At 47.2% G+C, this 13,009-nt stretch overlaps 1 long non-coding RNA gene across 1 annotated transcript; it reads right to left on the reverse strand.

Moving 5' to 3' along the window:
- Positions 1 to 1,450: 1,450 nt before the first annotated feature.
- LOC118639263 lies at positions 1,451 to 7,030 on the reverse strand. Its single transcript, XR_004961164.1, has 3 exons — positions 6,643 to 7,030; positions 4,752 to 4,931; positions 1,451 to 2,775 (listed from the first exon to the last, which is right to left on the reverse strand). It is a non-coding gene; the product is annotated as an uncharacterized LOC118639263 (long non-coding RNA).
- Positions 7,031 to 13,009: the final 5,979 nt, after the last annotated feature.

Below are 13,009 nucleotides of genomic sequence, written 5' to 3' on the forward strand. Positions count from 1 at the left end.
TAGCTCTTTCATCGTACTGGTCACTCTACATGTCCCGCAGCTAAGTGATACCAACTCACTGACATTGTTGGTGCAGGTACCTTCACAGGTGTCCCATTTCGCCTTTGACCTGAGCACAGGCTTGTATCTGCAACAGAACTCTCCTATCGTAGTGGATATTTGACCTATTTGAGCCAAAATGTCGACGTCCAAAATATATTCAGGCAGAGGTGAATATATTCAGGTAGAGGCCCTGCTAGTGCCTCGGGGGCAACCAATCCATCTGCATACAGAATGAGACTCGCTTTCCCTTATAGAACCACCCCCCTAGCCATTGACAGCGGTAACATAGCCCATAAACTTACGAATATTATAATAGGTCAACGTGTATTCTGTTCCGGTATCTATTAGAGTCAAGACCCATATTTTATTTCGTGGGATCTAATGGATGCGCAGCCCTTCATGGGGCCTCCAGTCCCCTTGCGCCATCCGGTACGTGCGCTTGAGCAGGAATAGAACCTGCAACCCTTTGGTCCAAGGGCCGACACTATAACCGCTGAACCCAACCAGACAGGGCCCGCATGCTGTTTTAATTTACTTATCATGACCAGGAGGCCTGTATGGAATCCTGGAGATGTCAATCATCTCCTCCTCCTCAGACAAAATGAATGAGAGGGATGACCCTTCTGTGGAGTCCCAGTTCTTGGGATCTCATCCGCCCTGACCTGATCATCCGGACCCAGAGGCATGGTACTCCCTTTTCTTTCAGTGTTGTTACCCTCCAGACTAAGGTTTCTACCTTCTCATCATTTTCCTGCAAACATTTCGAGAGCCCTTCAGTGGTCGCCACCTGTGGTGGGTGAGCTTCTCTTTCTAATCACAGGTCATCTTCTAAACAGCGATTTCTAGTAGCCAGTGCTAGTGCCTCGTTCCAAGAGAACCTCTAAGCGCAAAGGGAGGGCCGGGCTCCAGTGGCCTCCGTAGACTTAACATCTTCCTTTTCTTTATCTCCCTTCAGCCTCTCCCATAACTCTGCTACATCCCCATACACTCACTTCGTTCCCTTAATCTCCAAGGCTGGTACCAGGTAGCCCAAAGCACACGTACTTGGACATCCTGGGACTTCCTCCAGCACATCTTGTTTTTCCCCCATTTCACCCTGGCTTTAATGGGTTCTTTGAAATCCTACTCACAGCGCCAATTGTTGGAATGCGTTCTGTGCCTATAAACATACAAGCCTTCAAGTATGAAAAATCGAAACATGTAAGCAAACCCAGCGAGGACAGAATCTCCACGCTGCTTCGTGCCAATGCTGATGGATTCCATCAACTGACACCTGTAATTGTTGGCCATCTCGTAAACCTGGAGCTTTTTTTTATGTTTTTTTGTTTGTTTGATTTTTGTTTTGTTTTTTTGTTTTGGTTAATCCTCACTCGAGGATATTTTTCCACTGATTTTTGATAGAGTGGAAGAGAGGGAGGGAGAGAGAGAGAGAGAGACACGTCGATTGGCTGCCTCCTGAACAATCCCAACCAGGGCTCGTGCCTAAAAACATGCACGTCTTCAAATGTAAAAATCGACACCTGTAAGAAAACCCAGCAAGGACATGTTCAACCAGGGACTGAGCATGCAACCCAGGGACACATGCTTGACCCAGAATCAAGCCTGAGACCCTTCGGTGAGCAGACTGGTGGCTGGTCAATCTCAGTCAAGTTCCTCAGTTCTCAACTGATTTGCTTGATGATGAAGATGCCGGCTTAGGTTTAGCAGGGCAAGAGCTTACTGATGACTGTGGGACAGTACAGAACATCGGTGGAGAAGCAGGAGCTGAGGAAGATGGTTTACGGCGGTGAGAAGGTGAAGGGGACCCTGGGCATCACATCTTGACTGAAGGAGAAATAGCAGATGAGGTTATGACCTTGGAAGAGGAGGGTGGGGGTGAAGATAACGAGGAAGAAGAATCAATACGTCTCTGTCTTTTCTCTTAAGATCTTCAACTATTGGATGAGGCCTACCTGTATTATAGAGGATGATCTCTTTTACCCAAACTCTTTGATTTAATGGTTCATCATGTTTTAAAAATCACATTTATGTTCATGGCAAAACAAAATGGAGTTTGACCCAATGTCTGAATACCATAGTCTAGCTACGTTGATGCATAACATGAACCATTATAGGCATATTCTGCAGGTCCAGAAGAGTTAGAAATCTCAGTCAAGTTCCTCAGTTCTAAACTGCATCTGTTCAGGAATAGGCTCCCACCCCTAGTCCCCGGGTCCCCCTCTCTGATTAAGTATAGAGCCTTTGCCTAGGCTGAGAGCTACACTGTTAATCTCACCGGCGGACCTTTTCCCACTGACACTGACCACTGAGCCAGACCAGCTAGAGCTGAAGGTCTGCTTTTTACACTCAAGTCCTGCTCTGGGTCGTTACCTCTGCCTGCCCTTCGGCTGTAGACGGTCAGGATCCCTTCAACTCTGACACTTTGCTTTCAATTGCTAGTGATAGGTCTGAGCCAGACCGTGTCTCTCATTGATGCTCAGTGGCACTTTTGAGCAGCTCTCTTTGTCTTTACCTTTCTCTCAACCCAGGGACAGGGTAGCAGCTGTGCACCCCCAATACCCATCCCAGCACTCCGCAGGTGAAATATATGTGACCCCATGGCTGACACATACCTGGGACAGGCACCCTGCTTCCAGAGGGCCTGTCGCGTGGTGAATGATACCACTCAGAAACTACCCTTGGGGCCGTCTTCTGAGGACCACTGCTGGTGTGGATGATCTCAGGTCCCGTCTCCTAGAAGAAGAACGGGAGGCAGGATTGAGGAGGTGAATGGAAGGGGTGCTGGAGGGAATTGAGACAGTGCACAGTAGCAGGGGCAGGGCTGACTGGGGACCTATTGCGCCCAAGCACTGGGGCTCTGGAGCACACACGGCAACCCAGAGTCACCTCATTTTGGGCTTCAGAGCTATATGCCAGGCAGTCCCTGGCTACCAGCTGCTCTCAGGAGTGTGTGTGTGTGGGGGGGCCACCACCTGTAGAAAAAACTTTGGCTCACCTGAGGGAAATATTGTGGCTCAGCTGAGGAAAATCTATGCTACGGAAGTATCTGTGGGGCTGAATGAGCAGCATGGAATATAGGAACTGAGCAGGGAACCAAAAGTGTTCACTATATTGCATAAGTTTAGAAAACTATCAGGCACTTTGGGAGAAACATCAGGTACTTTGGAAATTAGAAGTGGCAGTAAGTGGTGACAAAGAAGGATGGGATTCCGGTGAGATGGGAGATTGTGAAGACACCAAAGCATCATCAGGGTGAAAGGGAGTTAGTGAGAAAAGGAAAGAACCCCGACACCCACCCCAGAGCGGTGTGGTTTTGAGGGAAGGGCTCAGGGGCTCAGGGGACAGCCCTCTGGGCTGTGTGTGTGTGATTGTGATTGTGTGTGTGTGATTGTGTGTGTGTGCATGTGATTGTGTGTGTGTGCATGTGATTGTGTGTGTGTGCATGTGATTGTGTGTGTGCATGTGATTGTGTGTGTGATTGTGTGTGTGCATGTGGTTGTGTGTGTGCATGTGGTTTGTGTGATTGTGATTGTGTGTGTGTGCATGTGGTTGTGTCTGTGCATGTGGTTGTGTGAGTGATTGTGATTGTGTGTGTGTGCATGTGGTTGTGTGTGTATGTGGTTGTGTTTCTGATTATGTGGCAGCTAAATGGCGCCAGGTTTTGGACCAGCGGAGTCAGGCCAAACCTTTGTTCAGCAACCTTGGTACTTGAGTTCTGGCTAAGAAAGAATTCAGGGCCAAGACTCAAACTACAAGAGAGAATTTATTTAGAAAGTCACAGAGGTAGAAGGGATCTGTAGAAGCAATGGGCTCAGGAAACAAGACTCAAGAAGCAAAGAAGGGCCCTTGGAGCTTCGGAGGAAGAGAGGGGCCAGGAGAATGTGCCTGGGGCAGGGAGACAGGTGCGAGCGCGCTCCACAGGGGAGCTGTGCTGAATCCTCCATTCAGGGCTTCTGAGGGCGGATTGTCGGGGAGGTGCCATGGGAAGGTCTCAATAAAACATGCATCAGCTTTCCAGGTGAGCCCTTTCAGGGCTGTGGTCTCCACTGCTTGGTCAGCGCCAGGCCTGGGGTCATGAGTCAATGCAGTTGGTCCTGAGGTCAGCCATGGCTTTGCTTGTCTGGTTTTGCTGTTTTTCTGGGCCTGGGGCTGAAACACCACTGAGACCTAGATGTATTTGCTGCGGGTCAAAACCTTCTTGTTCTGGGGCTTAATGCTTAAGGGCTATTCTCAGGCCCCCCTTTTTGTTCACCTTCTCAGGGGTCTACATCATGACTAGCAACATGCCTGGGAGGGTCTGAACTGCATACCCAGTGATATGCTCGGGGAGGAAGTTACCCTGGGTGGAGGCCCTTCCTTTTCCAGTTTTGCTCACTGCTGGACACCTGGGCATTTCCATCTGGTGACCTTCCGTACTGGCCTATTGTGCTTGCTCTGCTCACACCTGTCTGCTTGCCGACCACAATGAGATATGTATGTATGTGTAATTGTGTCTGTGTGTATATATGTTTGTGTATTGCGTATCTATGTACACATGTGTATGTGTGATTATGTATATGTATGTGTAACTTTGTGTGTCTGCATAGTAGGCCTTAGCTGAGGCGGTTTGTCATTTCAAAACAGGAAGGGAGTTGTGTGGAAACCAGGGTATTGTGCAGAAGTGCGTTTCTGACTAGAGGGGCAAGGCAGCCAGTGAGGGGTAGACTTACGCAGGGGCAGGGTGGCCTGCGTCCAGCTGCCACCAGGCTGAGATGTGCACCGTGGTTCTCCAAGCCATCTGTGGGCTGGGTGGTCGTGGCCTCTCCGGCGGCGTGTAGGAATGCTAAGGTTGGGCTCCGACCTTCCAGATGTCCTTCAGCCAGGCTGCCAAGCTAGCGGGATGCCAAGATCTGCAAGTGAAACTACCTGAGGGCCCTACGGAGGCTGAGAGGGAGCCTGGGACAGGTAAGGGGACAGGAGAGGGATGGAGGGTGGGGATGCTGGGGGTGTGCTGAAGGCAGAAGACTGGGAAGAACAAGGAGGGCGTGGTGGCGGGGATAGAGAACCAGGGAGAGCTGGAGCGGGGGGAGCCCAGAACAATCTATTACATGGAGAGGTGGGAGGGGGTGGTGAGCAGGGCCAGGGTGAGCAGAGCCAGAGAATATAAAAAAGAGGGGGAGGGCGAGGGTAAGAAGAAAGGGGAAAGAGGATGGAGGAAGGGCCATGCCCTGGAGAACGGGGTAAGGCTCCAGGTGAGGAATTATCCTGCAGTGGGTGGGGCTACTCGTCCACACTTTTCTTCTTTCTTTCTTTCTTTCTTTCTTTCTTTCTTTCTTTCTTTCTTTCTTCTTTTCTTTCTTTCTTCTTTCTTTCTTTTCTTTCTTTCTTTCTTCTTTCTTTCTTTCTTCTTTCTTCTTTCTTTCTTTCTTTCTTTCTTTCTTTCTTTTTATGAGCTGCGCCTGCCTTTCCACTGCCCTTTCCCTCCACCACGTCTTCTTCCTGCCTGACCAGAGTTTGTCTCTAAACTTCCCATACTGTTCGACTTCTTGGTGCATTTGCAACATGCCATTCCCTCTGTCCAAAATGCCCTTCCAGCCCCCTCATCTCCCCAGGTCTAAATGCTCTCTGATTTTTTAAAATTGTTTTTATCCTCACCTGCGGACATTTTTTCATTTTTTGTTCAGATAGAGTAGGAGGCAGAGAGAGGAAGACAGAGAGAAAGAAATAAAACATCCATGTGAAAGGAACACATCATGTGGCTGCTACCTGCACGACCCAACCAGGGCCGGGGACAAACTGCAACTGAGGTACGTGCCCTCAGTGGGAACCGAACCCGGGTCTCTCTGGACCACAGGCAGACGCTCTAACTGCTGAGACATACTGTCCAGGGCCACATTTTATTTCTTAATACCCACAGAGGCTCAATTATATCCCATGATGTTTAAACTGTAGGTCTAACAGGCCCCTTTGGATGGCACAGAGGCTAGTTCAAGTCCACACTCTTCTGGCCGGGCCAGTGTGGCTCAGTGGATTGTCCCGTGGACTGAGAGGTCCCAGTTCAATTCCCGGTCAGGGCACATGCCCGGATTTTGAGCTCGATCCCCAGGTGGGGGTTGCAGGAGGCAACTGATGGATGTTTCTATCACTCTCTCCATTTTCCTCCCTCTAAAAAAATCTATAACAACATATTTAAAAAAAAAACAAAAAACACTTCTAGGGGAATCTCCGCAGGTCCAACTTCCCTCTGTTCCGACCGTGACTTGTCCCTAGACGAATTTGTGTGACAGTGACACACTGCCGATTCCCTGGCTGACCTCCTGGGGCCGCCATTGCATGTCTGCTTCTGCATTTTATGTTGACTCCTCCCTGACAATCTGGAAATGCCGCTACCAGCCTCCTATGGCCCGTCTCCTGCTCTTCATCCCGAGGCCACAGGTTTTCAAAGCCTCCTCAGGAACCCACCCCAGAATGTCACCTCTGAAACCTCCCCCCCCTCCCTAGACCCCATGGGGGCTTCCAGCCCCGGCACCTCCTGCCCCGTGGAGACGGCCTCCCGGCTCCTCATGGGTCCCCTCCAGATTGGGACCCCTCCCCTGCTGGGGGCCCAGGCCAGAGGCTCACCTCTAAATGAGAAGGAAGTCACCACAGAACATCCCTGAGACCACATTCTTGTGGGGCACCCCTTCATCCTCTCAACCTCAAGGCAATGTTAGCAGAAGAGGAAAACAAAGTTCAGAATGAAACTTTCGTCAGTGGTTTTTACAGCTGCAGTTGAGGAATTGGTCCGGGCAGCCAGACAGGGGCCTGTGTGTCCTCCTGAAGATGGTTATTGTAGCGCAATGGAATTATATTTAGTAACGAAGTCGAAATCTCCTTCCTTAACGCCCCACAATGTCTCACAAAAACGTTAGTTTGTCTTTTTTATTTTTTTTAATCCTCACCCGAGGACACTTTTTCATTCTTTGTTCAGATAGAGCAGGAGGGAGAGAGAGAGAGAGAAACATCGATGTGAAAGGGACACATCGAGTGGCTGCCACCCGCACGACCAACCAGGGCCGGGGACAAATTGCAAACGAGGTACATGCCTTTAGCGGGAACCGAACCCCGGTCTCTCTGGACCGCAGGCCAACACTTTAACCGCTGAGCCAAACCGGCCTGGGCCGTTAGTTGGTCTTTTTAAGAATTCACAAAGATCTTGCAGGTACAAGGAGGATTCATAAGCAGAGATGAAAGCACAGTTAGTTTCTGTGGTTGAAAATGGATCATTTTTCTAAAGAACGTGATGTTTTTTTAGACGTTTCATGCCCTACAGGCTGTCTGCAGTTTGAATCATCCTGATGAATACAAGTATCACAATAATCTCGAGTATGTCTGGAGCTATGGGGTCTAGGGTGCTCAGGACTGTCTCCATTCCCCATGCCACTGATCTAGTTCTGATGACACTCCATATGCACCCTGAGAGACAACGGAAAGTCCAAATCACAGCTCTGGGAGTCACAGAAACCAGAGTAGTCCTCAGGTTTCCTTCTACGCGTCCATCCAGAGCAGTACTCACGGTTCCTTCTGCACGCCGAGTCAGAGTGGTGGTCACGGTTGCCTCCATGTGGGAGGTGACACAAGTGACCACGAAGCCTAAGAGAGCAAGAACGGCAGGCATGATTTCCACTAGACAGTCGAAGGCCGTGTCCTTGCTCATGGCCGTCCTCATTAAAAGTGTGTTCTAGAATGGTCTATGTTTTTTTACGGAAGTGGCCCTGCCCCTTGAAGGAAGCCAATACCAACGTCACTTCCTCAAGTGGGTCAGGGCAAATGCCATTGGAAGAGAGAGGCTACAGGCCCGCCCGCCCCATTACCCTAAAGACTTTGTCTGCGCTGGAGCCTGCTGATTGGGCAGGTGCCGGGAAACGAGTAGCACCAGCAGCCCGGCCCCTAACGCTGCTGTGGTCTCACTTCTCGTCACTGTTGTACTTTCAGTTTGACTTCCCTCTGTGGAACAGGTTCCCGCGGATGTGGAAAGCTTTTCTGTCATAACCCTGACAGCCTGTTTACTGCAACAACCCCTTAAAAAGCCACCTTACAGCCCGGCCGGTGTGGGTCAGTGGTTGAGCATCGGCCCATACACCAAGGGTCGCCAGTTCGATTCCCAGTCAGGGCACATGCCCAGGTTGTGGGCCCGATCCCCAGTGGGGGGCATGCAGGAGGTCAGCCGGTCGATGTTCTCATGAATGTTTCTATCTCTCCCTCTTTGTTTATTTATTTATTTATTTATTTATTTTTATTTTTTTATTCTCACCCGAGGACATTTTTCCATTTTTTACTCAGATAGAGTGGGAAGGAGCGAGAGGAAGAGAGAGAAACATCGATGTGAAAGGAACACATCGAGTGGCCGCCACCCACACGACCCAACCATGGTCGGGGACAAACTGCAGCCAAGGTACATGCCCTTAGCGGGAACCGAACCTGGGTCTCTGTGGACCGCAGGCTGACGCTCTAACCGCTGAGCCAAACCGGCCAGGGCTATTTATTTATTTCTTTATTTTCATGGTCCAAGGAACATAAAAGTTTTATTTCAAAATAGCGACATTCTTATATTGAAGCACTGGCCAAAATTCAATACTGATAACCAATGTATAATTTCTTAGGAGGTCAAAATATGTGTGTCCGGTGAACTTTATGAACTTCTCTTAAAGGCAGAAATTTTAAACCATATAAAACAATTAGATACAATATACATCAACAGCATGTGTAAACTAAGCCACATTCAAGTTCAAGCTGAATAACCAACCCATATAAGATTACCTCAACTAATATTTGCTGACATCTAGAACATTGCACACATTTTCAGTAATTTAAAAGTTAAGGTCTATCTACGCTTCTCATCTCCCATTCCCTCGAGGAAATACAACTTTTAAAAATTATATTTAAATGATAAATGCAACTATTTCCTCGTGGTAGGAGACTCTGGTATTATCTACGGCTGAGATAATCAGAAATAAAGAAAATCATGAAGATTTATCAAGTATTTAAAAGTGATCACTTATAGTAATTCATTAGGAGCCCTGGGTGAGAAAGGCAGTTCTTTGTTTTCTAATAACAGCTCAGGTTTACGTTGCGTAATGTAATTCCGCAGAACAGCATTCTGACCAATGGTGAGCACCTTATAGGAAAATTTTTCAACTATTCAGTGTTCCAGTTTTTTATTTTATTTTAAATCTTTATTATTGAATGTAGTACAGATGTTCCTCTTTTTCCCCCATTGACCCCCACTCCCCCCCTGTCCCGCCCCCCTCACACCTTTTCCCATACTATTGTCTGTGTTCATTGGTTATGCATATAAGTTCTTTCGTTTATTTCTTTCCACCCCCAAGCCCTTTCCCTTTGAGGTTTGTCATTCTGGCAATAAATTTGTACTTCTTAATCCTTTCACCTTTTTCACCCATTGCCCCAACCCCCCTCCCATCTGGCAACCAACAAAATGTTCTCTGTATCTATGAGAATGTTTCTGTTCTGCCTGTTCATTTTGTTTGTAGATGCCATTGTCGATAGATATGTATTCATTGTCATTTTGTTTGTTCATATATTTTATCTTTTTCTTCAAAAAGACCCTTCATCATTTCATATAATAACGGTTTGGTGGTGATGAACTCCTTTAGCTCTTTCTCGTCTGGGAAACTCTTTCTATGGCCATCGATTCTAAATGACAGCTTGGCAGGATAGAGTAATCTTGGTTGTAGGTTCTTGCTTTTCATCACTCTGAATATTTCTTGCCACCCCCTTCTGGCCTGCAAAGTTTCTTTTGAGAAATCAGCTGACAGCCTTATGGGAACTCCCTTGTAGGTAACTAACTGCTTTTCTCCTGCTGCTTTTAAGATTCTCTCTTTGTCTTGAACCTTTTGCATTTTGATGATGATGTGTCTTGGTGTGGGCCTCTTGGGGTTCATCTTGTTTGGGACTCTCTGTGCTTCCTAGACTTGTATGTCTGTTTCCTTCACCAAGTTAAGAAAGTTTTCTGCCATTATTGTTTCTTTTTTTTTTTTTTTATTTTATTTATTTTTTAATCCTCACCCGAGGACATTTTTCCATTTTTTGTTCAGATAGAGCGGGAGGGAGAGAGAGGAAGAGAGAGAGAGAGAGAAACATCGATGTGAAGGGACACATCGAGTGGCCGCCACCCGCACGACCAACCAGGGCCGGGGACAAACTGCAGCCGAGTTATGTGCCCTTAGCGGGAACCGAACCTGGGTCTCTCTGTACCGCAGGCCGACGCTCCAACCGCTGAGCCAAACCGGCCAGGGCCTGCCATTATTGTTTCAAACAGGTTTTCGATTTCTTGTTCCCACTCTTCTCCTTCTGGCACCCCCAAGATGTGAATGTTGGCACGCTTGAAGTTGTCCCAGAGGCTCCTTACATTATCCTCCTTTTTTTGGATTCTTTTTTCTTTTTGCTGTTTTGATTGGGCATTTTTTGCTTCCTTATATTTCAAATCAATGGTTTGCTTCTTGGATTTACGTACTCTACGATTGAATCTGTGTAAATTATTCTTTATTTCAGTTAGTGCCTCCTTCATTTCTGACTGGTCCTTTTTTATGCTCTTGACACTCTCACTAAGTTCGCTGAGGTTCTCACTAATTTCACTGAGCATCCTCATAAGCAGTATTTTGAACTCAGCATCTGTTAGGTTGCTTAACTCCATTTCGCTTAGTTCTTTTCCTGGGGTTTTGTTCTGTTCTTTCATTTGGGACCTGTTTCTTTGTCTCCTCATTTTGGCTGCCTCCTTGTGTTTGTTTCTATGTATTACTTAATGAGAGGTATGGGGCTCGCTGAGACCAGATGCTGCTTGTTTGAAAGAATTTAGGAAAACCTGAAGCAGGATCCAAGACAGGCCAATCCTATAGTTGACAGCCGCCCCAGGGAAGGGCTTGCCAAAGGAACAAAGGCCTCTGACAGCACGTTTGTCCCAGAGAAAGCCCCACTCGAGCCCTCACTCCAATGCCAAACAGCTCAGTTCTTCCCTGTATGTCTCTGGTGCCCCTCAAGCTTTCTCCCCTCCAGGCTTAGAGGGAGTGAGTCCGATAAGTCCGTGTGCGGGCCCTTTAAGAGGAGCTGCCTGGGGCTCCAGCTGCCTCAGCCTCCCTGAGCCTCAGTTCCCACTGGTTTTTCCAGCCAGAAGTGATGGGGATTCTCTTCCTGGCACTGGAACCCTGAGCGGGGCACCTGGTGTGGGACGAGGACCCCTCAGTCCTCAGGGAGGACCCTCCCAGCCAAGGTATCCTCCTGATTTTTATTCATCACATGTGGGTGTGGGACCAGCCCCTCCGCCTCCGCCCCTGCTCCCAGTCTCCATGCGGCTGCTGCTTTAATTCGGTAGCTGTAGGACTTCCATTCAGCTTGATTTCACGTGGTTCTGAATGATGGTTGTTCTGTAGTTGAGTTGTAAGTTTGGTGTGGTTGTGGGAGGACGGATACCGCGTTTACCTACCGCCACCCTGACCGGAAGTTCTGCGTGGGCCTTTTACGAGGAGCTTGCCTGAGACTCCAGCCACTCTGTTTCCCTCAGCCTCAATCCTGCTTCTTTTTTTTTTCTTTTCTCCGGAGGATATTTTTGCACTCATCTTCAGATAGAGCTAGAGGGAGAGAGGGAGGAAGAGAGAGAAACATCAATGTGAAAGAGACACATCGACTGGTTGTCACCCGCATGACCCAACCAGGCCCGGGGACAAACTGCAACCTAGGTACATGCCATTAGCGGGAGCCGAACCCAGGTCTCTCTGGACTGCAGGCTGACGCTCTAACCACTGAGACAAACCGGCCAGCGTAGAAAATTGTATGTTTCTAAAAATTTATCCATTTCTTCCAATTTGTCTGATTTGTTGGCATATAATTGTTCATTGTATTTTCTGATAATCCTTTGTATTTCTGTGGTGCCAGTTGTCACTTCTCCTCTTTCATTTCTGATTTTATGTATTGGCTCCTCTCTCTTTGTCTCTTGATTAGTCTAGTTAAAAGTTTATCAATTTTGTTTCTCATTTCAAAGAAGTACTTTTTGGTTTTATTCACCTTTTGTAATACTTTTTGGACTCCAAATCTTTTATTATTGCTCTGATCTTTCTTATTTCCTTTCTTCTACTCACTTTGAGCTTTGCTTGTTGTTCTTTCTCTAGTTGCTTTAGATGTAAGGTTAGATTGTTTATTTGAGATTTTTCTTGTTTTATGAGATACGCCTATAGTGCTATGAATTTTCTCTTTCTATTTGTACGTTGATTTTGCGGCCTTGTGTTTTTATTTTGATTCGTCTGAAGGTATCTTTTGATTTCTTTTCTGGAACTTGTGGTTAATTATTCTTTGGTTCGCAGTATGTTATTCAGCCTCCATATAGCAGCGTGTTTTCCAGTTTTCTTCTTCTGATTGATTTCTAGTTTCATGCTGAGGCAGGATAGTAGGAAGTTAGGGAATTTTTTCTTTCTCTGAATGCCTTGTTTCGCTTAGCATAATACTCTCCAGGGTCCTCCATGTCGTCTCAAAGGATAAGTGATCTTTCTTTCCTACAGCTGTATAGTATTCCATTGTGTAGATGTAGCACTGCTTTTTTGTCCACTCATCTATTGATGGACACTTGGGTTGTTTCCAGATCTTAGCAATTGTAGATAGTGCTGCTGTGAACATAGGGGTACATATATTCTTCCTGATGGGTGTTTCAGGCTTCTTAGGATATATTCCTAAAAGCGGGATCACTGGGTCAAAGGGCAGTTCCATTTTCCATTTTTTGAGAAAACACCATATTGTTTTCCACAGTGGCTGCACGAGTCTCCATTCCCACCACCAGTGTACTAGATCCCCTTTTCTCCACACCCTGGCCAGCTCTTGTTGTTTGATGATTTGTAAATGGCAGCCATTCTGGTAGGTGAGGTGATACCTTATAGTTGTTTTCATTTGCATCCCTCTGATGATTAGTGATGTTGAGTCATTTTTTAAATGTCTCTTGGCCTTT

Source organism: Molossus molossus, unplaced genomic scaffold (genome assembly GCF_014108415.1).
Source record: "Molossus molossus isolate mMolMol1 unplaced genomic scaffold, mMolMol1.p scaffold_m16_p_21, whole genome shotgun sequence".
Classification (NCBI taxonomy): Eukaryota; Metazoa; Chordata; class Mammalia; order Chiroptera; family Molossidae; genus Molossus; species Molossus molossus.